The 27,608-nt window shown below is 44.1% G+C and overlaps 1 long non-coding RNA gene across 1 annotated transcript; it reads right to left on the bottom strand.

Moving 5' to 3' along the window:
* Positions 1-7,811: 7,811 nt before the first annotated feature.
* On the bottom strand, positions 7,812-26,828 carry LOC114596915 (uncharacterized). The gene is made up of 5 exons (XR_003706653.2): positions 21,431-26,828; positions 19,274-19,341; positions 13,528-13,696; positions 11,932-12,022; positions 7,812-8,830 (listed from the first exon to the last, which is right to left on the bottom strand). It is a non-coding gene; the product is annotated as an uncharacterized LOC114596915 (long non-coding RNA).
* Positions 26,829-27,608: the final 780 nt, after the last annotated feature.

Genomic DNA, 27,608 nt, shown 5'->3' with positions numbered 1-27,608 from the left:
AAATAACCCAGAGATGCTTTTTAAATTAAAGGACACATTCTACTCTTGTAAAAACACGCTGATTCCCGGACCGTCCGCGGGCCGGATTTAGAAGGCAATTGGGCTGTATCCGGCCCCTGGGCCTTAGGTTACCTACCCCTGGTCTAGATGCCCCTTTGGGACTGTTCTAATGCTGGTTTTACAATTCTGTGAAATCAAAAACTTCCTCTTTCAGGTTCAGCCTCTCCCATTGCTATTTCCCTATACAGTATTGCAATTTTAAAACCCAGGAATCTAAAACAGAAGCTGACTAAACAAAGGGCACTTAATCACCTCCCCATCACACTGAGCAGTAAAGCAATAAAATGGGCTCAACATGTAATCTCTCAGTTAATGTTAGAAATTGCATTTGCTGAATGGGGCTTACTTGCAAGTAGGCAATATGGAAGGATGCTATAATATAATGCCTTGCTGGATAATATTCTGTAGAATTAAGTGCTTTAATTTTGCTCCCTGCCAATTGAAGAAAAACTGCCTCTGTGATCATAGAATCATAGAGTTGGAATAGACCACAAGGGCCATTGAGTCCAACCCCCTGCCAAGCAGGAAACACCATCAGAGCACTCCTGACATATGGTTGTCAAGCCTCTGCTTAAAGACCTCCAAAGAAGGAGACTCCACCACACTCCTTGGCAGCAAATTCCACTGTCGAACAGCTCTTACTGTCAGGAAGTTCTTCCTAATGTTTAGGTGGAATCTTCTTTCTTGTAGTTTGGATCCATTGCTCCGTGTCCGCTTCTCTGGAGCAGCAGAAAACAACCTTTCTCCCTCCTCTATATGACATCCTTTTCTATATTTGAACATGGCTATCATATCACCCCTTAAGCTCCTCTTCTCCAGGCTAAACATGCCCAGCTCCCTTAGCCGTTCCTCATAAGGCATCGTTTCCAGGCCTTTGACCATTTTGGTTGCTCTCCTCTGGACACGTTCCAGTTTGTCAGTGTCCCTCTTGAACTGTGGTGCCCAGAACTGGACACAGTACTCCAGGTGAGGTCTGACCAGAGCAGAATACAGTGGCACTGTTACTTCCCTTGATGCTGTAGGGTACGTCTTTAGTGTGGAAACAATCGGTGCAGTTTTTCCTACAAAGATTTTGTTGTGGAGACTGCTGTGCTCTGGTGTCATTTTGTTGCTGCAATTACTATTTTTGCTGTTATTTTCCCTATTGGCTTTGCTGTGTTTTTTTTTTAAGTTGTTTTTGTATGTTTTATTGTCATAATTTTGAAGGCCACCTACAAACAGTGGGGGGTGGGGTGGGATAAAATGTTCCAAATAAAGAAAATGAAATAATAAAACCTGCTGAGCCAGAATCTTCTGGGGCAGGAAGAGCCCCCCCCCCCCAATAGCCCATTGCAGAAAACTCCTGGGTCACTCTGCAGGGATATTTTCATACTCAATCTGCCTGGCATCTTCATCAAGCCATATCATTCCCAATTTCCTAAGGATTAACTCATTTCCCTTTAATGCAAAACGTTGCCCTCATATTTCAAATCTGCCCCAAAGATACAAAATATCCCTGCGACAGAAAAAAAATTAATTATGTTAAATGGTTGACATTAGTGATTATTTCCTGCCAACGTGGTCCCTTTGATATAATTTTCTTCCAACAATTTAATACGGTGTTAGTGGCATCTAAGGTTACAAGCTTGCAAAAATAATCGGTGTAGATTATTTATTGTTGAGAACTGGAGGTTACCTTATGAGGGGAGGGGCGTCAAGAGTCACCCGTGGGGCGTGAGAAACTTGCAGGTACATCAACTGGCCACAGAGACAGGAGCTATGAAACTGCAGACGTAGCTTTATCTCTGCCATTCTATGCAACCGTCTTTTTAAACCAGAACTGCTGGGGATATTTCTTCATGTTTCTTTATTTTTTTTGAACGAGAACTAAGAGCTGCACTCCTGCTCATGTTACTCACCAGCCCAGCCAACCCCCTCTCCCACCCTATGCCACACACTAACCCCTTAGATCTGTCAGTTTGCTTATTTTTGATGTAATCCTTGTTTCTCTTCAGACCCAGTCTAATGATAGAGCCCCTGTTTTCCAGGGACGTCCCTGATTTAGAGAAGCCATCCTGGTTTCTGATTTGAACCCGGAATGTCCTGCTTTTCCTTAGCATGTCCTGATTTTCATTGGAGAAATGTTGGAGGGTATGGTGTTATCCAACCCCCAAGCCGTCTGAAGGGAATCCTGAACAGGGAAGGTTTTTTAATGTTTAATATTTCATTATGTTTTTATATATGTTGGAAGATGCTCAGAGTGCTGGGGCAACCCAATAAGATTTGTAGGGTATAAATAGTAAAATTATCTTTATGGAATGGGGTGTCCCTATTTTCATTGGAGAAATGTTGGAGGGTATGTAATGAGGAATGCCTGTTCATCTGCTGTAGTACCTCTGCATGTTGAATAAGTTTCTGGGGTATCTTTTTAAATAAAAAAATTTTTGCTATTGTACAGCAGAACACAAAAATATGAGGTGTTTTTTTTAATGACACAAGTTTATTTCATAACATGATAGTGTTTAGATTCATTTTAATTTCTTTTCTTCCAATTATGCTTCCACAATAAAAGATAATTTTAAAGAAGATTTGGAAAGTAAACAGCAGCTTCGGGGGCGGGGGGCGGGGGGCTTTTACATCGCCTGAGTCACCTGTCCCACTGTACTGCATTCAATTTTAAAATATCAATACCTGAGATTTTAATTTCTGCTTTTTTCTTCCTGCAGGATCACAATGGTGCTCCTGCAGGAAGGTTTCAAAATATCAACAACAGCAACTTTAGAGGAACATTTTAAAAAGAAAACAGTGTGTGAGGAGACTCGGCAATAGTCCATAATCTAAAATCAGTGGCGCAGAACCCCCATGAACTGAATTGCCAGGACAATACAACTAGGGGAATTGGCTCAATCTCCCCCCCCCCCCCCTGCAGTATGTTTTAGGGCATCCTGTTGATTCACACACGGCAGCCATGAGGCCTTGAGTATGCCCTAGTCCCATATGTGGGAATGTTGAGGGTGGCAGGAGAGGATATATTGTTTATTACTATCTACCCTAACTTGTGCTAGCATGTTCCTTCACTTAGCAGGGTGCGTTCCCCTTCTTAAAAGGTAAAGGGACCCCTGACCATTAGGTCCAGTTGTGGCCGACTCTAGGGTTGCGGCGCTCATCTCGCTTTGTTGGCCGAGGGAGCCGGCATTTGCCCACAGACAGCTTCCGGGTGATGTGGCCAGCATGACTAAGCCGCTTCTGGCGAACCAGAGCAGCGCACAGAAATGCCGTTTACCTTCCCGCTGGAGTGGTACCTATTTATCTACTTTCACTTTGACGTGCTTTCGAACTGCTAGGTTGGCAGGAGCAGGGACCGAGCAACGGGAGCTCACCCCGTCATGGGGATTCGAACCGCCGACCTTCTGATCGGCAAGTCCTAGGCTCTGTGGTTTAACCCACAGCGCCACCCGTGTCTGTTCCCCTTCTTACACAGCAGAAAGCTGGTTGCAAGCTCAGTGTCAGCAGTACAGGAAGTTTGCAGGATGGAAAGGAAGAGCGAAAAGTGGCGGCATGACTTGGCCTTTTACCAGGTCTGGAAAGGTCACTCCCACCCACTACTCACATGCAAGGAAGGATGCTCCAGGCCAGGAGGAACAGGAAGTTTCGACTGGCTGTACCAAACATTCCCCTGCATGTCCACTCTAGCAAAACAAGGAATGTTGTACTTGACTGCTCCCACTGGATTACATCTCACACCGTAACTTCTCTGTCCTGCACACTCTAGAGAAAACAGTGGTCACAGTCGACAATGGAAGCTTGTCTGTCATTATGGATCCTCACACTGAGGAAAGCTTGATAAGCTTTCTGGGAATTGCAAATGATCTCTGGAACATTGATTAAAAACCCGTGGGATTGCAGGAGAATATCTGAAGGAAATACGGGCACAGCAAAGGCATGGAAAGTCTGATCTTAGAGCCTCCTCAGTCAGTCCCTATTTTCATGAATCCAAATTACTGGGAATGGGGAAAGGAGATAATGTTTCTGTGTAAGCTCCCAGAGGGAGACCCCAGTTGAAAGGCTCTTCTGTTTCCTGTGCAGTGGATTAAATTGCAACGCCATTGACAAATCACAGCAAAACATCTGCATGGGGGTGTATTCTCTGTACTGAAGTCTAATCCCCCCTGAAAAAATTCATTAATGTATTCAGGGCATTCACATGCTTCTATCTATAGCATCTGGCTGGTCTATTTCAGCCTCATCCTTGCAGGTGATGATGCTTCTGGGGGCGTTTCCCAGTACAGTGGTACCTCGGGTTAAGTACTTAATTCGTTCCGGAGGCCCATTCTTAACCTGAAACTGTTCTTAACCTGAAGCACCACTTTAGCTAATGGGGCCTGCTGCTGCTGCTGTGCCACTGGAGCACGATTTCTGTTCTCATCCTGAAGCAAAGTTCTTAACCTGAAGCACTATTTCTGGGTTAGCGGAGTCTGTAACCTGAAGCGTATGTAACCTGAGGTACCACTGTACAAGTTAGGTTTTATTTTGATTTAGAAAGAAACTGGTTTTCACCCAAGCCTTGTGGCAGGAATTGGGAACTAGGAAGAGGACCTGTTTTCTGGTATGTATGAACAGTGCTTTTGTTTCATTAAAGAATGTTTAGGGGTACTCTCATTTTCCTATTAATATTGAAATACTGTCCCTCAATGGGGCCAAACTGAAATTCACAAAACGTTCAGGGGTATGCGTACCCCTGTGCCCCCCCTCCCAGAAAAAAGCACTGTGCATTAGAAATGGATAGGTTGGAGGCCCAAAAAGGAATTGCTGGGGGGGGGGCACAGAAACAAGACAAAAAAGCCCACCCCTCTATAGTGAGATTTCTGAACATTAATTGCCCAGTTATAGGACTGCTTGCTAGGGACGCGGGTGGCACTGTGGGTAAAACCTCAGCGCCTAGGACGTGCCGATCGCATGGCCGGCGGTTCGAATCCCCGCGGCGGGGTGCGCTCCCGTTATTCGGTCCCAGCGCCTGCCAACCTAGCAGTTCGAAAGCACCCCCAGGTGCAAGTAGATAAATAGGGACCGCTTACTAGCGGGAAGGTAAACGGCGTTTCCGTGTGCTGCGCTGGCTCGCCAGATGCAGCTTGTCACGCTGGCCACGTGACCCAGAAGTGTCTGCGGACAGCGCTGGCTCCCGGCCTATAGAGTGAGATGAGCGCACAACCCTAGAGTCTGGCAAGACTGGCCCGTACGGGCAGGGGTACCTTTACCTTTACCTTAGGACTGCTTATCTAGCTCCAAGCTTGAGTGGAGGAGAGGGTGGAGAAGGGTGTCTACTGCTCTGGGATAGTTTGGTTGGGGTGGCAGAGGGGCTCATATCACACACATCCTCAGCCCTAATTTCATCTTTAATTCCAGGATGCAGTGGTGCCCCGCAAGACGAATGCCTTGCAAGACGAAAAACTCGCTAGACGAAAGGGTTTTCCGTTTTTTGAGTCGTTCCGCAAGACGAATTTCCCTATGGGCTTGCTTCGCAAGACGAAACGTCTTGCGAGTTCTTGCGAGTTTGTTTCCTTTTTCTTAAAGCCGCTAAGCCATTAATAGCCGCTAATAGCCGTGCTTCGCAAGACGAAAAAACCGCAAGACGAAGAGACTCGCAGAACGGATTAATTTCGTCTTGCGAGGCACCACTGTATTTTAAGCTGTTGGGGCATTTGGGGAACACTGTGTACATTTCCTGTCACCTCACCTCACAGAGGGTATTGTGGAGTTGGGAACGGTTCAGAAAGGGGCCACTAAAATGATCAAGCAGATGGAGCGACTCTCAAAGGAGGAAAGGTTGCAGGCAGGCAGTTTAAAGAAAAGGCAACGGGAGGTGACATGATAGAAGTACGTACAACTTTGCATGGCATAGAGAGAAGGAATAGAGAGAGAAAATTTCTCTACCACAACACTTGAGGGCTTTCAATGAAGCTGAACGTTGTCGGGTTGAGGACTGATAAAAGAAGGTACTTTTAATGCAGGGCCAGGTTAAACTATGGCACTCTCTGCCACAGCAGGCAGTGCTGGCCGCTTTAAAAGAGGATTGGACAACTTCATGGAGGAGAAAGTTACCAATGGCTGCTAGCCATGTTGCCTGTGCTCTACCTCCACAGCCAAAGGTACCAATGCTTCAGGATACCAGCTGCTGAAAACCACAGAAGAAGGGAGTGGTCTGATCCTACTCTTCTTATTTCCTTGCATTCTCTCCTTGCAGTGGAAGACAGGAGTGCCTGGCGTGCTCTGGTCCATGAAGAGTCGGACACGACTAAACAACTAAACAACAACATAGCTTGGGCAGCACAGGGCAAAGAATGAAGGGAGAAGCCCAAGCACAAAGGACCGTTTTGCTCTAAGGTTCCCTGTCTAATCCTCAATTCATTCCCTCTGAAATCTCTTCCTCTGAATCATCATCATCATCACTTGTTACATAGGAAACATCTCCAAGTGTCTTAGGACATTTTAAAGAGCATAAAAAGGTAAAGGTACCCCTGCCCATACGGGCCAGTCTTGACAGACTCTAGGGTTGTGCGCCCATCTCACTTAAGAGGCCGGGGGCCAGCGCTGTCTGGAGACACTTCCGGGTCACGTGGCCAGCGTGACAAAGCTGCATCTGGCGAGCCAGCGCAGCACACGAAAACGCCGTTTACCTTCCCGCCAGTAAGCGGTCCCTATTTATCTACTTGCACCCGGGGTGCTTTCGAACTGCTAGGTTGGCAGGCGCTGGGACCGAACAACGGGAGCGTACCCCACGGCGGGGATTCGAACCGCTGACCTTTCGATCGGCAAGCCCTAGGCGCTGAGGCTTTTACCCACAGCGCCACCCGCGTCCCTTTTAAAGAGCATAAGCACAAGTAAAACAAAACAAAACATGATAAAAAAACAAGCAGTTCATAAAAATTCTCAATGACAGCAGCAAAAAGCTTCAGCAGCACAACTAACAGGAAATAGTAATAGAGCACAGGACTCTTAATCTCGGGGGTTCAAGCCCCATGTTGGGGAAAAGATTCCTGCATGAAAAGTTTTAATTGAGACCAAAAAAATAGTTTAAAATTAATATTAAATAATTTTTGGGCATGCAGATAAATTACAGATGGTTTTAATCATCTGATCCGTGGAAGGTTTTCTATGCATGAACAGAGTCTCATTTTATATTCCAAGCAGAGAATAACTTCTTGGGCCAAGATGTTCAATTCACAATAGCTCCAATATGAGCTGTGCAAATTGGTATTCAGAGCCAAGGAATACAGAGGAGGAGAATGAAATCGTTCCATTCCATTCCAAAACTGGGGGTCCAGCATTGGTTTGGTCTGTTCCAGTTAAATTCCAGGTGGAAACCCAGATTTTTGAATGCTGGGATGAAACTGATTCTGTGCATGAGCTATTCATGTTCATTTGGCTTTTCAGTATTTTTCTTTTCTTTCGAAAAGAACATCAGTTCCCTTGTATCATTTTTATCTACTTCCATTTAAGTCAACGGGGACATATTGGCTTGTGAACATACACAAAAAAGCAACGGACATCACCGCTGAAATCAGTAGGAAGGTTTAAAGAGGTTGCAGCTCAGGAAATGTGTCATGGGGACAAACAGCACTTCCGACAAAGCATTCCCAAGGCTGCAGCCTCTTTCTGTCCCCCACTGCTCAGCCCACAGTGTATAAAAACAATAACTTTGACTTTAATGGGTCTGAATATGCATGAAGTGTGCTGCTGCCATCCCCTGCCCCTCTGCTCTCCACCCCATTTTTTGTTCTGCTCCATCTTATGGCACCTTGCAGATTTAATGACATAGTCTAGGCAAAGTTAAGCACCTTGAAGCCTCCTCGATTTCAACAGGCTAAACTTCTTCCACCCAAACTAACGAGGCTTGATGATGCCTGATAAACTATTATAGCATGAGTTTTCAGAGGCAACCAACAAATGCCACCAGATATGCCATTTAGAATAACAAGGATTTATTTGTTTTACTACTCACAGAGACAGAATATTTCTTTACATGATAAGCTTAGAGTAACTTACATATGGTCTCCCATCTAGAGTGCTGACCAGGCCCACACCTGCTTAGCTCCAATAGTGTTTCAGAACACAGGTTGCAGGCAAATGGTGCTGCGATCATGACCTTCTTGTGGGCTTCCTATGGACATCTGGACTAGATGGCTTTTGTTTTGCTCCAGAATAGCGCTTCTTGTGTTCTTAATAATGCTATGGTAGCAAGTCTGAAGCCACAGCATAGAGATACCATCATTATTATGAGCTTTTTAGATGTATCCAGCTTGCTTCTATGAGAAACAGAATGCTAAGCCAGGTGGATCTTGCCAGGAGGGCAATTCAGATACGTCCGAGGTGGAATAGTTGGAACATATAAATATGTTCTTCATGACTGCAAGGTCTGCCCATTAAGACCTGCCAAAAGAATCATCTGTTTCAATCCAGACAAGTTCCATTCGACGAGGGTTCAACAATGAAGGGCTCCGTTCTTCGGCGCAAATGCTCAGAGCCAACTGCTTTGTTTCTGAGGCCATTAAGACACCCAGAAGGGAACAGCGCAGTATCCTTTCCTCCCACTTCATCTTGGAACAGCTGGTATAAAGGCAGTCAAAATTCCAGCAGCAGTCTCAAAATGTCTTTTTTCTTTTTCACTTAAGTCCAGGTTTCAGATGACAAGCGAAGATTTAGATGAAGACCACCAGCTTTGGAATCCAGCTGGGAATATATGCACCGCAAGTAGATTGCAAGAGGCGTAGACAGCAGTGGCCAGAAACTGGAACTGCAGTGGGTAGGCAAGGAGAAGACTATAGATCAGCTATATTGGTGATCTCCATCAGTCAAACAATATAGATAGATGAATCCTTCTTAATCATAACAAAATAAATAAAAATTCCTTCCAGTGGCACCTTAGAGACCAACTAAAGCACAATAACAAACTTAGTTGGTCTCTAAGGTGCTACCGGAAGGAATATTTATTTATTTATTTATGTCTATGGCAGACCAACACGGCTACCTACCTGTAACTTCTTAATCAAATTACAGTTAAAATTAGCAATTAAAAACAAAGCAGAAGTACTAAAAACAAAATGTCTAATTCAATTACACTGACTACTTAACCCACTGGCCATGTATCTGGGAAGGATCCACTGGTGTATGAGCACCAACGAAGCACCCTGCAGCCACTGCCACATGCCAACAGGAAAAAAACAACCTCCCCTTTAGCAGCACCTCACAAGGTGCTTTGAAGTTCTGACTTTGGGCCTTCAAAGCACCTTGCACTTGATGCCACTGTCCTATCTCTGTGTTGCAGTGGCATAGCCTACAGCCTTTTTGGAGACATTGTGCCCACCCCCTCATTGGAACTCTGCTGGAGCCTGTGATGTGGATGGAGCACAAATCGAAAGATGTTATGGCCTTCGACAAGTAGGGGTAAAACCACGAAACAAATATGAGTCCTGAGATTCCACATCTCCTTCCTCTTTTCCTATGGGGTTGAAGCGATACAGTGTTTGATTTAGTCCCTATGCTCATGCAGTGGACAATCGCCCAGGATTGGAGTTCTGCTGGAACAACTTTAGATTGGAATCAACTTCCAGTAACACCAGAGAAGCAGAGGCCAAAGTAATATCCACCAGACCTGGGTGAACTATAGCAGGGGTCGGCAAGATTTATCTTGCCTGGACCGGATTGGTCCCACGGAGATCCCTCCGTGGGCTGGACCGTGCGTGTGTGTGAGCGTGCGCACCTGTGGTTTTCTTAAGTAATGTAGGCACAAGAAGGCATAGAGAAGGGACAGGAGTTAATAGCTCAGCTATCGAAAATAAGAGCTTCAGGATGAAAAAAGCAAAAGACAAAAGATGTGTCTTGAGAAGCTTCTTCAAGTAGGGGGGCCACTAGGGGCGCATCGGAAGATGGCTGACAATAACATCTCTCCGACCCACACGAGGTAATTAAGAGGCTGTGATGGGAGTAAACAGCCTCCCGCCCCCCCCCCCAAGTGGGTGGGGGGGGGACTGCCCTTGCCTGCTGTGCCCTATACCACCCCCGAATTTGAGGGGGTGGGGGCACTAGGCAGAAAGCCCTTGTGCGGACTTCGGCGCTCCTGGACGCTGTCTCTGATTCATGCCTCTAGCTGCAGCAACTTCAAAAGAAACAATTAGGAGGAAGCTAATGCACATATTTCAAGGAAGAATGGGGAGTAAAGACTGCTAACCGAAGAGATCTCTGAGAAACAAGACGGGTCTGAGGAACAGGAATAAATCATGAGAAGACACACCAAGGCTCGGTATGTTCGGCAATGGGACTGGGGGGGGGGGGGACTTTCCTTTCTTTTCTCTATGTGATTAACCAAGAATCCCCCTCCACAAGTCACAAGTCAGAAATGCCGTTTAAATGACTTAAGCTGAGGATTTAAGACTGTGTGGAGATAATTTTCTAACTAAAGCATGTTTTAAGGAGACTGTGGAAAGTATAAGAGCTTTGGAATGTTGCAGCAAAAAATAGTGTCGCCATTTTGGCAAGTTCTGTCGAAAGACTTATGTCTGGGAGAAGGGATAGATCTGTTTTCATATTGTGGGTGAGCCTCCTCAGAGGGACTAAAGAAGGCGACAGAATTGCGAGACTGATGACGGAAAGAGTGTTATTATTTATGAAAGTGATGATATATGGAAACCATCTCGACATGATGATTGGACGAACGGAAAATTCACACAGGATTATAACTGGTGTTTACCTGCTTAAGGAGATTATCAGAAGAGATCATAAAGAAAAATATACGAACAAGATGAGATGTGAGAACAGCAAGATAGGACTGGATAGAATTATGAACATTATTTGGACAGATTTGTGGATATTAACGCAGCAGCAAGAAGATGATTGGAATCCCCTTCGAAACTTGAAATATGGGTCCCCCCCCAACAAAAATTTAAAATTCAGCTTTGTAATTCGGAGTTTATGTGATGTGATTTGATTTGATTTGATTGGTCGGTTAATAAAAATTATTATTTTTTAAAAAAGAGAAGCTTCTTCAAGTAAAACAGATTAGAAGTTAGACAAGCATTATGTGGGAGAGAATTTGAACCATATGCAGCAGGAAATGGAGAGAGAGAGAGAGAGAGAGAGAAAGAGAGAGAGAGAGAGAGAGAGAGAGAGCGCATCAGATTCAGCAAAGCCACCCTTACTGTGTGAAGCAACTCAATGACTTTGACGAAGAACCACCAACACACTCTTGCCATCTGCTGGGCAAAGGCAGGGAAATGCTGTCAGATGTCATTATAGACATCAAAAGACGTGTCCTTAGAACTGTATCTCCCATCCATGTTCTTAAGCCCAGGGCAGGGCCTTGCCATTGGGGACAGCCAGTAAAAGACCATAACTATGTCTCATGACTGTTCTTTCTCATGACCTTTCTGTCACCGGAATGGCAGAAGATGCTGCACACCATATAAAGCAATAATCCGGCACAGGAAGGTCCAGAGGTCTCCTTCATGCCATCACTAAGATTGTTTGGGTGATAGGTAAAAACTTGTCTCTTTCCCCAGGCATCTGGTGGATTAGCACAATTTTGCTGTCAATTGTTGGTGTGTTTTTACCTCTGAGCCTTTTACTGTCATTTCACTGGTTTTGCTCTATGGGCTATTTTATCTGTAAGTTGCTTTGAGTACCTGTCAGCAGCAAAAGGTGGGGTAATAATAATAATAATAATAATAATAATAATAATAATAGACTTTTATTGCAATGCATTTTTTCCATTTTATGCAAAGCTTTTGAATTTTTTAAGTCACTTATAAACTCTCTATGGGTTAAGTAAATTAAAACTGAGAATAACTGTCATATATCTGCATTCCCTGCCCATATCAGCTGTCATCAACTATGGTTTACCTTGTATTGGTTCATCCAAGGTGACAACAAAATCAGCTGTAAGTGACCATGGTGTGTGTCCTGTATCATTCAGAGTGATGGCACATGCAGACTGTGAACAAATAAAAACATTCCTATCAGTACGGTAAATATATCCAGTCCAACATGCCCACAAACATTTTTTTTAAAAGCTCTTGCATTTTTAAAATTGCTTTTTATTGATTTTCCAACATGACAAAAATAATACATTGTTTAAGTCTTTTTCTTAATTCACAAATTACCGTATTTTTCGCCCTATAGGACGCACTTTTTCCCCTCCTAAAATGAAGGGGAAATGTGTGTGCGTCCTATGGGGCGAATGCAGCCTTCGCTGAAGCCTGGAGAGCGAGGGGGGTCGGTGCGCACCAACCCCTCTCGCTCTCCAGGCTTCAGGAAGCTGTCCGCTAGCCGTGGGAGACGCAGCTCTCCCACGGCTAGCGGAGAGCTTGCTGGCACCCAGAAGCTTGGGGCGCACTGAGCTCAGCATGCCCCAAGCTTCAGGCTTCGCGCAGCTCTATGCTAGCCATGGGAGAGCAGCTCTCCCACGGCTTGCGGATAGCAGCCTGTTCTGGGGGCTGGGGTCGGGGGAAGCTCAGGCTTCCCCCGCCCCAGCCCCACACCTGGGGGGGAAATAATTTTTTTTCTTTATTTCCCCCCCAAAAAACTAGGTGCGGCCTATGGGCGAAAAAAACTAGGTGCGTCCTATGGGGCGAAAAATACGGTATTAATTCCTCCATATGGCTTCCAACCTCCTCATTGAGGGTTCATCCTTTTTCCCCTTTTTGTTATCACTATTTCCATATTCCTTACTCAATTTCTTTCTTCTATTATGTCTCATGTATTCTTAATCTAACTTGCAACTTGCGGAGTTTAGTCAAAACATGTCCATTGTGGACAATGTTTAATTAAATATTCTTTATAAATTCTCCATTCATTTTTGTACCTTTGGGTTGGCTGTCCCCTAATTATCTCAGTTAATTTAGCTAATTCAAGATATTCAAACAGTTTCTCCTGCCACTCCTCTTTTGATGGTATCGTTTCACCTTTCCAATTTTTGGCAACCAGTATTCTAGCTGCTGTTGCAGCATATAAGAATATTCTTTTTTTCCCTTAGAGAACTCTGGTCCCAATATTCCCAAGAGGAAGGCTTCTGGGTTGTTTTTTGAAAGTTTGTTTAAAAGTTTTTTTAATTTCTTTGTATATCGTGTCCCCAAAATTTTTTAATTTTATTGCAGCCCCACCACATATGAATCATTGTCCCTTCAGCCTGTTTACACCTCCAGCATATTCTGGAACATGTTCTATACATCTTTGCTAATTTGCTGGGGGTTAAACACCACCTGTAGAACATTGTCATATGTTTTTCCCTGAATCAATTTTCCCTTGATTAAAATGCAAGAATCACAGCTTTTATTAATAAAATGTTTTCGCATTCAAAAGAAAGTTTTAATTCTCAATCAGGACAACCAGAAACCAAATTTTTAGATCTGTACGAAAACAAGGTGTTTCAGCTGACTCATGAAAGGCTGCCCCAATATTTAAATCTAGATGGTAATTGTTATGTACTGAAGTTCTCACCCTGAGCCAGCAGAGGGATACTGTAGATAGTTCAGGTCCACATATGCAAATAAGGCATCGAAAGTGACGTTCAGTGATTGGATAGTTACAGAAAGTTGTTACAGTTACGTTGTACTGGAGCTCTATATAGGCAGGCTGACTGAACCCTTCAGTTCAGTTCTGTTCTGACCTGTGAATAAACAAGAGCTGTTTGGAGAATCGCTGTGTCGTCTGATATGTTCACCCACAACCTAACAGTAATCTAGATGGATTTGGAGCTGGGTCCTGTGTTTTGCTATTTTCACTTTGTAAAACACCATGCACAGCAATAATAAATGATTACCAGCAGGCAATGTGAAAGGGCCAATGCCTTATATCCTTGAAAATGAGAGGGAAAGTTGAGGGAATTTCTTTTGCTTATACCTCAGGGAACATAAGAGAGCCTTTAAGACCTGGGAGTTTCTGCTTCTGCATGTGAGGTTTCCTGCCACTATGATCAAATGACCTGTATATTGAGCATTTATTCCGATTTGCTTGCGGGGAGATTAGACAATGTTGTGTCAAGCAAGTGTTATCTCAGACTTGCCAGTGCACCAAGAAAAACAGCTATTTATTGCCATTTATGAAGCACAATAGGGACGCGGGTGCGCTGTGGGACTTGCCGATCAGAAGGTTGGAGGTTTTAATCCCCGCAATGGGGTGAGCACCCATTGTTCAGTCCCTGCTCCTGCCAAACTAGCAGTTTGAAAGCACGTCAAAGTGCAAGTAGATACCGCTTGGCGGGAAGGTAAAAGGCGTTTCCGTGCGCTTCTCTGGTTCGCCAGAAGCGGCTTAGTCATGCTGGCCACATGACCCGGAAGCTGTACGCCGGCTCCCTCGGCCAATAAAGCGAGATGAGCGCCGCAACCCCAGAATCGGTCACGACTGGACCTAATGGTCAGGGGTCCCTTTACCTTTACCTATGAAGCACAATGGACATGCCTGGTTTTAATCCAATGTCCAGCACGAACTCACTGTCCTTGTTATCAAAGCTATCCAGGGAACTTCCTTCCCCTCTGACTTTATTTCAAAATATATCCCAGCCCGTGAAGTTTGCACTTCTGACTGTAACACCCTCAGGTGCTGCAAAGTCTCCCCCTGTTCACTTAAACTCTTCTAGTTTCTTAGCCTTGCCATGCCCTCTACGTTCCTCTTAAAATTCCTACACAATGCCAGTCCCTTCCTCAAAGCTCACCTCTTTCACTTAACCGCTTAGTCTCCCCCCAGCTGAAATGAAATGTAAGCACATAGGTGCATTTGCTATTGTATTGTATTGTATTGACCCCTTGTGACTCTTCCTTCTGCATTCTCCCTTTGTTGTCTCTTCTGTCATTGAAATTTATATTGCAAGTTCCTCAGGGCAAGGACTAGTCATTGTAGATGTGCTTCTTTTATGCTGTAATGTGTAACGTGCAGTGATTGCAATATATAAATAGGAAATAGTCGTAATAAACTGCTGAAGTTTTTGACCCCAGTTTGTTCCCTCGCTGGCAAGGGAGAGGGCTGGCAGGCCTGAGGTTTTCCACAACTGCTTTCAGATAACCTTAAAAGCTGCTGTATTTGGAAGGCTGGAGTGCATATTATTAAATAAATAACTTTGACCAACTGTTATTCTCTCTCCTTTGACAACATGCAAAATTCCAGTGACTGCAACCACGCAATCTTTAGAATAAGACTTAGTACATAACACTTCTAAGTGTACAAATACATTATCCTGCTGCATTTCGACAGCTCTGTAAGATTCATCAGTAACTTTATCTTAATATTGCTGATGGGAGGGCAGGCTGCTGTGGCTGAGTGGCTTAACGTAAGGCCAACTTGTGGTTTTCGGCAGAGGTGATTATTGAACTAGGGATTTGAGAAATTGGAACCTTTTTTGCTTCTCAGCCTTGCTGTCTACCCTATAGCACAGCAGTTTTCTTTTAGCATTTGAAGGTAAGCTACTCGAGTGAGCCAGATTGTTTCTAGATACCTTATTTATTGAACATTCCTCCTCATTTGTTCGTGAGATGGGATGGCGTTGCATCAAGCAAATATTATTCCACACTTTCCACGCTTTCCTTTCTGCAAAAAGTCCAATTTTTAAGAGAAACAGATCTGTTGCACAAGAGCACCAGACCAGCAAAACCTGAATTTACCTTCCAGTAGCACCTTAAAGGGGACGCGGGTGGCGCTGTGGGTAAAAGCCTCGGCGCCTAGGGCTTGCCGATCAAAAGGTCGGCGGTTCGAATCCCCGCGGTGTTTCTGTGTGCGGCTCTGGCTCGCCAAAGCAGCGATGTCACGCTGGCCACGTGACCCGGAAGTGTCTCCGGACAGCGCTGGCCCCCGGCCTCTTAAGTGAGATGGGCGCACAACCCTAGAGTCTGTCAAGACTGGCCCGTACGGGCAGGGGTACCTTTACCTTTACCTTTAGCACCTTAAAGACCAACTAAGTTAGTTCTTGGTATGAGCTTTCGTGTGCATGCACACTTCTTCAGATACACTGAAACAGAAGTTGCCAGATCCTTCTATATAGTGAGAAGGTGGGGAGGGGTATTACTCAGAAGGGCGGTGGGAATGGGTGATTGGCAGATAGCTGTGATGAGCCTGTTGACGACTCTTAACGACTGCAGTAGGTCTTACAGGAAAAAGCAAGGGGTGAGAAGGTGAAAAATGGCTTTGTCATGTATAGTGAGATAAGAATCCAATGTCTTTGTTCAGGCCAGGTCTCTCCATGGTTTTAAGTTTGGTAATGAGTTGCAATTCAGCAGCTTCTCTTTCCAGTTCTGTTATTTTCTTTTTTGGGTCTGTCTTGCAGCAAGTTCTCTCTGGGTATCAGTCTGGCTCTGTTGATCTGTTGTCTAACATTGGATTCTTATCTCATTATACATGACAAAGCCATTTTTCACCTTCTCACCCCTTGCTTTTTCCTGGCAACTTCTGTTTCAGTGTATCTGAAGAAGTGTGCATGCACACGAAAGCTCATACCAAGAACTAACTTAGTTGGTCTTTAAGGTGCTACTGGAAGGATTTTTGTTTTGTTTTGACTATGGCAGACCAACACGGCTACCCATCTGTAACTGAATTTACCTGTATGTGTTTGAATTCTGCCTGAACATAACAATAGTCTGGAAGCAACCCCAGTGTGGTGAATTGGATTGTAAACCTATTATCTCAGAGTCTACCCCCCCCAGGGGGGTTGTGGGGTTAAAGATGGGGAAAGAAAACCATCTAAAATGTAATAACTAACATCTCTGAGCGCATCTCACGGTCCCTTTTCACCTCTTCCATTACACAAAAGCATTTCAAGACTGCCAAGACCACACATCACATGGGCCATGGTATTGCAGCTCCACCTGGTGGTAATATCCAGAACAGCCTTTCTCAACCTTGGGTCCCTTGATGCCATTGGACTACAACTCCCATCATTGCTAGTCAGCATGGCCAGTGGTCAAGGATGATGGGAGTTGTAGTTCAAGAACACCTGGTGTCCCAAGGTTGAGGAAAGCTGGTCTAGAACTACAGAACACATCAATCGCCACCATTTAAATATGAGTCTGTAAGATTCTGGTTAACTTTTATGGACATTTTCAACATGGATCAGTTCTATACTTTATGGCCAGGCTGGGGGTTCTTTATTGTGTAGAGAGGGAACTTTTTATAGTAACCCAACCGGTTTTCCAAAATGCAGAAGGTGACAAGAAGCGGTGAGCTATATTTAGCAGAACTGTATAAGCACAGACACGGGTGGCGCTGTGGGTTAAACCACAGAGCCTAGGGCTTGCTGATTGGAAGGTCGGCGGTTCGAATCCCTGCGACGGGGTGAGCTCCCGTTGCTCGGTCCCTGCTCCTGCCAACCTAGCAGTTCGAAAGCACATCAAAGTGCGAGTAGATAAATAGGTACCACTCCGGTGGGAAGGTAAACGGTGTTTCCGTGCGCTGCTCTGGTTCGCCAGAAGCGGCTTAGTCCTGCTGGCCACATGACCCGGAAGCTGTACGCCAGCTCCCTCGGCCAATAAAGCGAGATGAGAGCCACAACCCCAGAGTCAGCCATGACTGGACTTAATGATCAGGGATCCCTTTACCTTTACCTTATAAGCACAGAATAGACTTTGCAGCTCAAGGGAGAACAGACTGTGTATGTTCAAAGGAAATGAGTAAGACTGATTGCCAAGGATTAAGGAAGTCTTTCCATGGTAAGAAATGATTAGATCTGACATGTCTGGGAAAGACCCTCTCATGCTATCTCATGTTGTGTATTATCTGTTCAGATATTTGCTGCTGTCACCATAGAGGAATAGCCAAGATACTTAGCTGTGAATCAGAATCCCATCTACAAACGCAGTCCTTGATCATACTGACCTACCTTTCAGACTTCTGGTATCGCATTCTGAGATAAGGTGTAGAGCTCACTTTGCCCACTTGAAGGGGTTATGAAAATACAAAGTACTTAATTCGTTCCGGAGGTCCGTTCTTAACCTGAAACTGTTCTTAACTTGAAGCACCACTTTAGCTAATGGGGCCTCCTGCTGCCGCCGCGCCACCAGAGCACGATTTCTGTTCTCATCCTGAAGCAAAGTTCTTAACCCGAGGTAATATTTCTGGGTTAGCGGAGCGTGTAACCTGAAGCGTATGTAACCCGAGGTACCACTGTAATATCATAAACACAAGGTTCTAAAGAGGTTTTATTTTGGAGTAGAAATGTAAGTTGTTGCCTCGTTTATAGGAACTTCAGTGGAGTACACATCCTGTTTACAGTTAGTTAGTTAGTTAGTTAGTTAGTTACAAAAGGATGCTGTCTGGTAAGGCTCCCCAGATTACATTTCCATTTTTCTCTGCCTCCGTTTTCAGGAGCCTAACAGCAGAATTCTTGGGTGTTCCTTGCAAACGGAGGCCATAACAATTTTTGCTTGTAGAGCACAGAGAGTGGCTAAATATTCAGTTCTAATAAATTTTAAGACAAAAGGTTGGGATGTCAGGGAATTCCAACAAAAATGGAAACAGGAGTGGAAATGGCTGCAGTTCACATTTTTATCTGTAGTCAGGAATGGAAATCAGTTAAGAGAATACGATCAGTATCTGTTCAGATTGTTGCTTTTGTTTTAAGTCTGCAAGTGATACCTACTACGATTTTTTTTTTTTACATTGTTTTCATGTTTTCTTTACATGGATGTATCTTATATAAATAGTTACATAAGTTACGTAACTTATGTTAAATAGTGGAGAGAGAGATAAATAATGTGGTATTTGGCAGAAACTGAACTGCAGTTGGTCCAGTGAGAGCTGGACCATCAAGAAGACTGATCGCCGAAGAATTGATGCTTTTGAATTCTGGTGCTGAAGGAGACTCTTGAGAGTCCCATGGGCTGCAAGAAGATCAAACACATCCATTCTTAAGGAAATCAGCCCTGAGTGCTCACTGGAAGGACAGATCCTGAAGCTGAGGCTCCAATACTTTGGCCACCTGAGGAGAAGAGAAGACTCCCTGGAAAAGACCCTGATGTTGGGAAAGATGGAGGGCACAAGGAGAAGGGGACGACAGAGGACGAGATGGTTGGACAGTGTTCTCGAAGCTACCAGCATGAGTCTGACCAAACTGCGGGAGGCAGTGGAAGACAGAAGTGCCTGGCGTGCTCTGGTCCATGGGGTCATGAAGAGTCGGACACGACTAAACAACAGAACTGCAGCAGTACAGAAACAGCATTGATCATGGTGGATACAGGTAGGGATGGAAATTGCTGGTACTTACATCCCTCCTTGTAGGGGTTCAATCACAGCTGTCTCCAATAATAAGTTGTTGAATTGGGTGATGAATTTCTGGTGGTTAAACATAACTGGATTAATTTGTTTCTGCTTCCTGGCCCAAGAATCCAACCAGTCTTCAGATTTCCTCTGCCCCCCCCCCAAAGGCCTTGGTACATTTAATAATAATAATAATAATAATAATAATAATAATAATAATAATAAATTATTTATATCCCGCCCTCCCCAGCCAAAACCAGGCTGAGAGCAGCTCAGAACCTGCATTTGATTCTGCCATGGGTTCCACAGAACCCTCCCAGTAAAGGTCCAAAAACATACAAAGCACCCTTTTTGGAGATGCTGGCTTTTGCTTTCCTGCAACTATCCTGACTAAACCCAAAATGAAAGCATCAAACATGGCCTAGAACCCTGGAGAGGACGACAAGAGGCAAGAAGGGTAAGGGGTCAAGGCTAAGCTGAGGAGGAAATATTGCTCCTTTAGGTATCCATGGCATTGGATCAAGCTTGGAGAAGGCAGCCTTCCTGGGGAACCCCATAAAGCTGGGGAAGGGTGAAAAACTGGGGAATGAGAGGTGCCCAGCTGTTAGGAAGGGGCTAGCTTGCTAGCAATAGCTTTGACACAGAGGGCCAGGGCCAGATTTAGGTTTGCTGAGGCCCTAAGCTACTAAAGGCAATGAGGCCCTTTATAAGTCCAGCTGTCCTTTGTCAACAACAAATGTTGCTTTTTTGTGTTGAATATATGCTATATGGTAATTTATGGACCTAATAGGTATCTAAAGCCATTTGCACATAACAAAATATGTATTTTATCAAATTGTTGTACTGAAATACAATTAAGAAGAAGTATATTAATAGTCAAATAATTATTAAGCTCTAACTTAAAATGATATTTTATTCATAACAAACTTAATACAGTAGTACCTCGGGTTACATACACTTCAGGTTACATACGCTTCAGGTTACAGACTCCGCTAACCCAGAAATGGTGCTTCAGGTTAAGAACTTTGCTTCAGGATGAGAACAGAAATCGTACTCTGGCGGCGTGGCAGCAGCAGGAGGCCCCATTAGCTAAAGTGGTGCTTCGGGGTAAGAACAGTTTCAGGTTAAGAACGGACCTCCGAAATGAATTAAGTACTTAACCCGAGGTACCACTGTAGTCAAATAATTATTAAGCTCTAACTTAAAATGATTTTTTATTCATAACAAACTTAATAATGCAAACACATTGGCATTTGTCAATAACGAAAGTTGCTTTAGAAACACAGTTTACAGAGACTCATAATCCCATCTCTAGAAACTTGCTATAACATGAAATAATAATAGCAAACCAGTGATATTTTAGGGAGCAGGCTAGCAGGCGGGGCCCATTACTTACACCATAGGAGCCTACACAACACAAAACACTGTTGCTGTATGTAGGTTTTATTTTATTTGTTTTTTATCTTATATTTTGGAAATGTACATCCAGTTTTTTTCTTCTTTTAATTTTTTGGGGGAGAGTGGGGCCCTAAGCTATAGCTTGTTTAGCTTATATATAAATCCAGCACTGCAGAGGGTGCTCTCATTAAGAATGGAGATGGACTTTAAATGACAATGGCTGCAAGTAGTAGACCCTTACTGAATGTCACAATATGATTTTACCACTGGAGAGAGTGACTGGGAGGTCAGGAGGGATGTCTGGATAATCAGAATTTGCAGCAAGGTAACTGAGGTATAGAAAGTGGAGACATTTCCTAGAAACTTAAATTTGGACAATGCACAATTTAGCCTTAATCTGATCGCTGGGCTAAGGCACTTGCCAGAGGATGCCATTTTTATTGTCCAGGATTAATTAATACCAAATACAGGCATTCACTTCCAGGGGTTCTGAGGGCTAATTAGGCTTACACTTAATCTCTAGTGTACATGGGTTTTAGTAGGAAAATTCCTCTGCGTGGCAACTACCATTCAGAATATATATGGCGGGAAGAACCAGAGCTTCCTTTTATCCTTAGCTTGAACTGATTCCTTTGCAATCGCATCGTATACTCACAGCTTGAGGCAAAGCCAAATGAACACAATGCGCAAGGGGCATGTGCAGAGTTCTAGCTGAACTGAGCTTCTTGGAAACAAGTGGAAATGTGTGTAACTGGAGCAGACTTACCCTGTGAGAGCAGCCTTCCCCGTACTTTCTTCAAGGACACCCACAAGACGCAACCTCGTTTGACTCTTCCGGCAGGCACTGCAGATGGCAAATGAAGAGCTGGAAGCACTGTCTGTTTCTGCGCAATTTTCTTCTGAGGACGGAGATTCCTTTCCCAGACTCTGGCGGAGCTTCCCCAGGTATGGCTTTCCCCCACTCTCCTTTGTTGCGAAGGTTAACAAGCAAAATTATTTATTTGTTCGTGGAGTGAGCACTAAAAGATGTGCAGACACCAGGATGAATTTGGTGCTTTTATTTGAACAGCTGGATGGAAATGATTCATTGCACGGTTTTATCACATTGATTACAGCTCGAAGTCTTAGGCATTTTCCTTTCTTTGTGGGTAGCAGCATATGAAAAAGTAGTATGGTCACATGCACTGTTGAGTCCGCATGCTGTGATCTTCAGATGAAGGATGGTGTATCAATTTAATTAATATAATCATCATAATCATCATCAGTAATGCTGTCCAGGGTCCTCTCCCTATCCTATCCTATCATTATTATCATGATCTTCATCTCACCCTTCATCCTAAGATCCCAGTTTAAAGCAACTTACAAACACAGAACAAAAGGGAGTCCTAAAATATGCCCAGGGCAGGGGCAGAGCCAGTAGGAGCCCCCAAGGTGGGCAAAGGCCAGAGTATCAGCTTTCACCCTCGCTCCATGCTATGCGATGTCCCCAAAGGGTTAAAGTTACTGTTGTCATGTACTGAAGTTCTCACCCTGGGCCAGCAGGGGGATACTGTAGATAGTTATGCAAATAAGGGATCGAAAGTGACGTTCAGTGATTGGATAGTTTTAGAAAGTTGCTACAGTTACGTTGTACTGGAGCTCTATATAAGCAGGCTGACTGAACCCTTCAGTTCAGTTCTGTTCTGGCCTGTGAATAAACAAGAGCTGTTTGAAGAATCGCTGTGTCGTCTGATATGTTCACCCACAACTTAACAACTGTCATTTTCAAAACCCTTACTTCCAGCGGGTTCCAATGACTGTGCATTTGCAACAGCTTCCCCATAGACTAATGTGAATCCATGGGATAAATTTGGAAGGCAAAAGTAATTTTGGTAAGACTAAGGAACATAGGTTGTGCCTTGCGTACATTCCTACATGTCTTTGGTCAGCTGGTGTCGTTTGTGTCTTGCCTGACTAAAAACATTATTGGGTGTTCTGGAGATAGTGAAGAAACTCTCCCTGCACTGGATAAAGCTGAGGTCTAGAGTATTTCCACTGAATATTTCCTAATGCGAGATTCTGAGGTGAATTTTGTGGTTCCTTTTTGGGAGAAAAACCCAAGGAACCCCAGGGAAAGCAAAGAGGCTTTTTGTAAGGCTAGCAAAATTTCATTGGTGTGCAAGACTCCTCACAACCTGACAAATTTGCAATGTGTGCATTCATTTCTATTTTGCACCACTAGAGGTCTGTATGGTTCCACATAAGTCAGCAAACACCATCTCAATTCCTTCTAGTGACTGATGCAAATGTAAAATCCATGTAGTGTTTTTAAGAAAGTCTTTGTGCATCAGTCCACTGCTAGGTTTTACTTTGCTAGGTTTAACTTTGTGTTTTACCTCCTCTTATTTATTTAATGTTGGTGTATTATTGCTGTTTTCAAATTTTGTAACCTACCCTGAGATCTGCGGGCTGAAAGAAACCTCTGAAAAGAAATAAACAGATGATTAAACAAGAAATGTTTTTAAAAAAGGAAACCTTTTATAATCACTTGTTTTAGCATTAGAATTTCAGTGGTAGAATACTGTGCTACTTATATCAGTCAATAGCAGAGGGGATTGTGAACTGCAACATACACAAATGTAATGTTAGGAATCTGAATGGTCTTGTTAGAAAAAAACAAGGTGGTTTCTTGCTGTTGTAAAAGTGAATTCAGGCTAGAGATGGAGAGATGAACTAGTAGTGGCATTTGATGTAATGGCTACCATTAATGGGTTCTGCACTCACATTGCAAGAAAGGTTTATCCAGATGAGCATATGAAACCGTCTTGTTCTGAATCAGACCACTGGCCTACAAGTTCACTGACCAGCAATTGCAGTCTCAAGGATCATAGCTCTCATAGACAGGTTTAGGCATTCAAATAATGTACTCTACCATTCTTACCAAAATATTGGCCAGACTGACATGTAGTAGGGGTGTGTGTGCCTGTGTGCCTGTGTGTAATTACTGGGATATTTACAGTAAATTAATCAGCACCTGGGTCCAAGTGGAGAGTTAAGACTTTTTCAATATCATGTCAGCACTGACACACACTGTATCCTTAAAGCCCTTTTGAAGCACATTCACACACACACCCCCAATGAATTCTGAGCACTGTGGTTTGTTAAGGGTTGCTGGGAATCATAACTCTGTGAGGGATAAACTGCAGTGCCCAGATTTCTTTGCCGGAAAGAATGAGCTCTCAAATTTGCTTTAAAGGTACAGGGCAGCTGAAAACACAGCAAAGCCGTTTCTCCCCAGATTTATGTTGCTGTACGCAACACCTGATTTGCTTCCTCACACCTGCACCCCTCCCCAAATTCCTGCTCAAGGAAGCCGAAATCTAAACATGCACAATGATTATCGAAAATGTACCTACCTTAGCATAACCATAGCTTACGTTTTTGACTCAGATGGAAGCTGGTTTGAGAGGAAACCCATCAATTAGCAGCATTTCTCAAGAAACTACAGGATACAGGTAGATTGTGGCTAAAGCCATGTGCCTTCAGCTTCAAACACCAGCACTGGGATGGAGTTGGAGTAAACAGCCGTGTATACACAGCCCCGGCCTGCTGCTGTGTACAGATTCCAGCGAACTCCTGGGAGAACTGAGGTTTTAAAGTGACATATAGATATTAACTTTCTGCAAACATGGCCAAAAACATCTGGCAAATATAGAACAGACCCATCTCCTGCATGACAAGAAAATGAAAAATAAAATTTGTTTAAGTTCTGCAGAAACAAAAGTCTTCTGCATCATTTGTAGTCTGGATGTAAGGATGAACCAAATGCCGCACATTCCATTGCCCCATTTGAGGTCAGTAAAACGTGGGTGGGAAAATTTTGGTGACTTTCCAAGGTGGCAGGGTTGGGATGAAGAGGTGGCAGCTACACCTCAGACATCTGGTTGTCCTCTCTCCATCCCCCAGGTCTGTGCGCTGCAAGTTCCAGTTGGCTTTTTGGAAAGAGCTAGGAAAGGCAGCGAACATTGGGGGCAAGAGAAAATATTTCCATAGGCATTGCGGTGGAGAAATGGGAGTCCCACAGCCACCTGCTGCAGAGCAAGAAGTCTTCTCCCCCCCCCCAAAAGGGAGACAAGCATCTCTGCTTTCAGAAACCTGCCCACCACCTCAAAAATTGTGACGGTTTTCTGGCCCACTCGTGAAAATTGCGGAAATTGCCTCCTTCCTCACTTTCACAGCCAAAGAATGTAGCTGTGAAGATTGGGCCCAAAGTTTCCTTCAGCTCTACTTTCCCCTGACCAGGGAACAGAGCTGCCTCATCACTGACCATCTCTTGTTGGGTGGAGGAGTGATGCCACCCTTCTGCCAGAGTAGCATGGCTGCTGCCAGGGGGACAAGCCCTGCCACCCCAAAACTGAGACGGGGGGGGGACATGAGCTTGGGGCAGCATGTCCACCTCAAAGGTTGGGTGAAAAGCTCTTAGGGCATGGGTGGAGAACCTGTGGCCTTCCAAATGTTGCCAAACTACAACTCCCATCATTCCTGACCACTGGCCATCCTGTTAGAGTACCCAGCAACATTGGAAGAGCTCTGTGTTAGGGGAATTTTCAACTCAACACCAGCTCTACCAATGCAGAGAAATGAGCCAGATTTGGCTGAAGTATACTTGGGATGTACAGTTATTGGAGGGGGATAAGAGGAATAAGAAAGAAAGGTGGGTTTGGCTCCAAAAGGCCTCAATTTATATTGCTTATGAATGGCTATCTAATGACAATCTCTCTTCTATCTCCATCACAGCAGTCGCTATGGATAAATGATCTCTCCAGTATACCTTGTGGATGTGAGCTGAATCTGTAACGTTGAAGATTTTCCAAGTTTGCTTTGGTGCCATGTGGATGACTGCATAAAATAAAGTTTGTAAAATAAAATAAGTTTGTAAAATAAAATAAAATAAAAGCCCTATACCTGAAATATTAATTGACCATTAACTGTACAGCCAAATACAGTCACTTGGCAAATATTGTTACCTCAGTTGCTTTGCTCCGTGACTCAGCAAATACAAGAGTGAAGGGGTTTTGTTTGCTACAGAAGTCGGTAGACTCACATCCTTCATTTAGGAGTATTTAATTCTTGACACCTGTTTATGAATATCTCTGGGGTTCCAGAATTAAAAACAAGAACTGTTGAATATTTAATATCATTTGTATAATGTATTGAATTATAAATAATGATTGCTTACTACCGTTTTCATAAAAAAACATATTAAAATGTTATTTAAAGGCAGCTTTCTAGCGCACAATTCTCATATGGCAGGAAAAAACAAGAAGGCGCTTTAAGATGCGTCGCTCCAAACTGTCGTAATGGGAGTTCAGTACAAACCAACAGCACAAAAACATTGTTAGGAAAAGGTGGCCTGGAAGAGTTAAATTTTCTGTGTCCATTTGAAGACCTTATAGATGACATTCATCATTCAGTAGGAAAGGAGTTCGGAAGCACAACTCCCATTTGCACTTTCAAAATGTGGCTGGCACTGGGGACAGGAGTTCCCTCACCCCAATAGTTGAGCTCTATCCCAGTAAGTTGTACTCAGACTAGAACCATGAAAGTTAAGGGGCGTAAGTTAGTTTGAGTTTGGGATCAGCCACACTTACCTTGTGTCCCGCGCTTTCTAGGAGCAGGCCTCTGCAATGCCCCCCCCCTTTTTTCGCCCTAGCACTTTCCCCATAAAAATTATTTCATGCTGGATCAGAACAAACAGAAATTCAGACGAACGACAACAGCAGTGTTCGGACACGGCACTTTTAAGTGCTGATCTGTGTCTAGAAATGCAGAACAAAAGGAAGTCTAGATGAGCTCTAACATTTTATCCAGGCCAATGTTTCTGAACATAATGCTTCATCATTCCAGGGACCATTCCTGGTCGTTTTGTAGATGCCTGGTAGGAGTGACACTTGCTAGCAGCTTCTAGCGGCTTTTATGCCTAATGTTTTGATGAAGGAGGCGGAGGAGACATTTATACCACTTCTTAATTGTAAGCTAATTCCTTCTTCCCCCAAAGAAGTGTTTACCTCAAGTCCTTTCCGGCCTGAATTCAAAAGCCCACCCAAATTCACCTGGGTCTGAACATGTGGGGAGCTAGCGTGCTTGTCCCTACCTCCCACCCACATTTTTCTTTACTTAAGGGTCGGCAAACTTTTTCAGCAGGGTCCGGTCCACTGTCCCTCAGACCTTGGGGGGGCGGCGGACTATATTTTGAAGAGAGAGAAAAACAAATTCCTATGCCCCACAAATAACCCTGAGATGCATTTTAAATAAAAGGACACATTCAACCCATGTAAAAACATGCTGATTCCAGGATGGTCAGCGGGCCGGGTTTAGAAGGCAATTGGGCCGGATCTGGCCCCCAGGCCTTAGTTTGCCTATCCATGCTTTACATGGACTGATAATACCCGAGAAAGACCAGTCCTTCAACTCCATTTCACTAGAGAGTAACCCTTCAAGCATCTTCTCTATCTGAGCATCATCAGGCTGTATTAATAAATGAAATTCATCCAAGCGAAGGCAATCAGATGGCTTTCCCGTAACATCCTGTACTTGTACTGCATCCAAGAGAGCATCTCAATTGGATTCGATTTGAGTTTCTCTCTCTCATAGAATCATAGAACTGTAGAGTTGGAAGGGACCCTGAGGATCATCTAGTCCAAAGCCCTGCAATGCAGAGATGTGCAGTTGTCCCATACGGGGATTGAACCTGCAACCTGGGTGTTATCGGCACCATGCTCTAACCAACCGAGCTATCCAGGACCAGCTTGCTAAGTGGTAGGTGAACCCGTCATAGTGGGATATCGATAGACCCCCTCTGCCTTCCCTAAAAGGAACCTGTGAGAATCTCATCACTTGAAACCACTGTTGACGCAAAAGGAGGAAAAATATTATCATCAGCACAGAGTAGGCTGCACAATGAA

This window comes from Podarcis muralis, chromosome 6 (assembly GCF_964188315.1).
Source record: "Podarcis muralis chromosome 6, rPodMur119.hap1.1, whole genome shotgun sequence".
NCBI lineage: Eukaryota > Metazoa > Chordata > Lepidosauria > Squamata > Lacertidae > Podarcis > Podarcis muralis.
The sequence above is the reverse complement of the archived record's forward strand: the minus strand, read 5'-3'. Positions and strand labels throughout refer to the sequence as shown.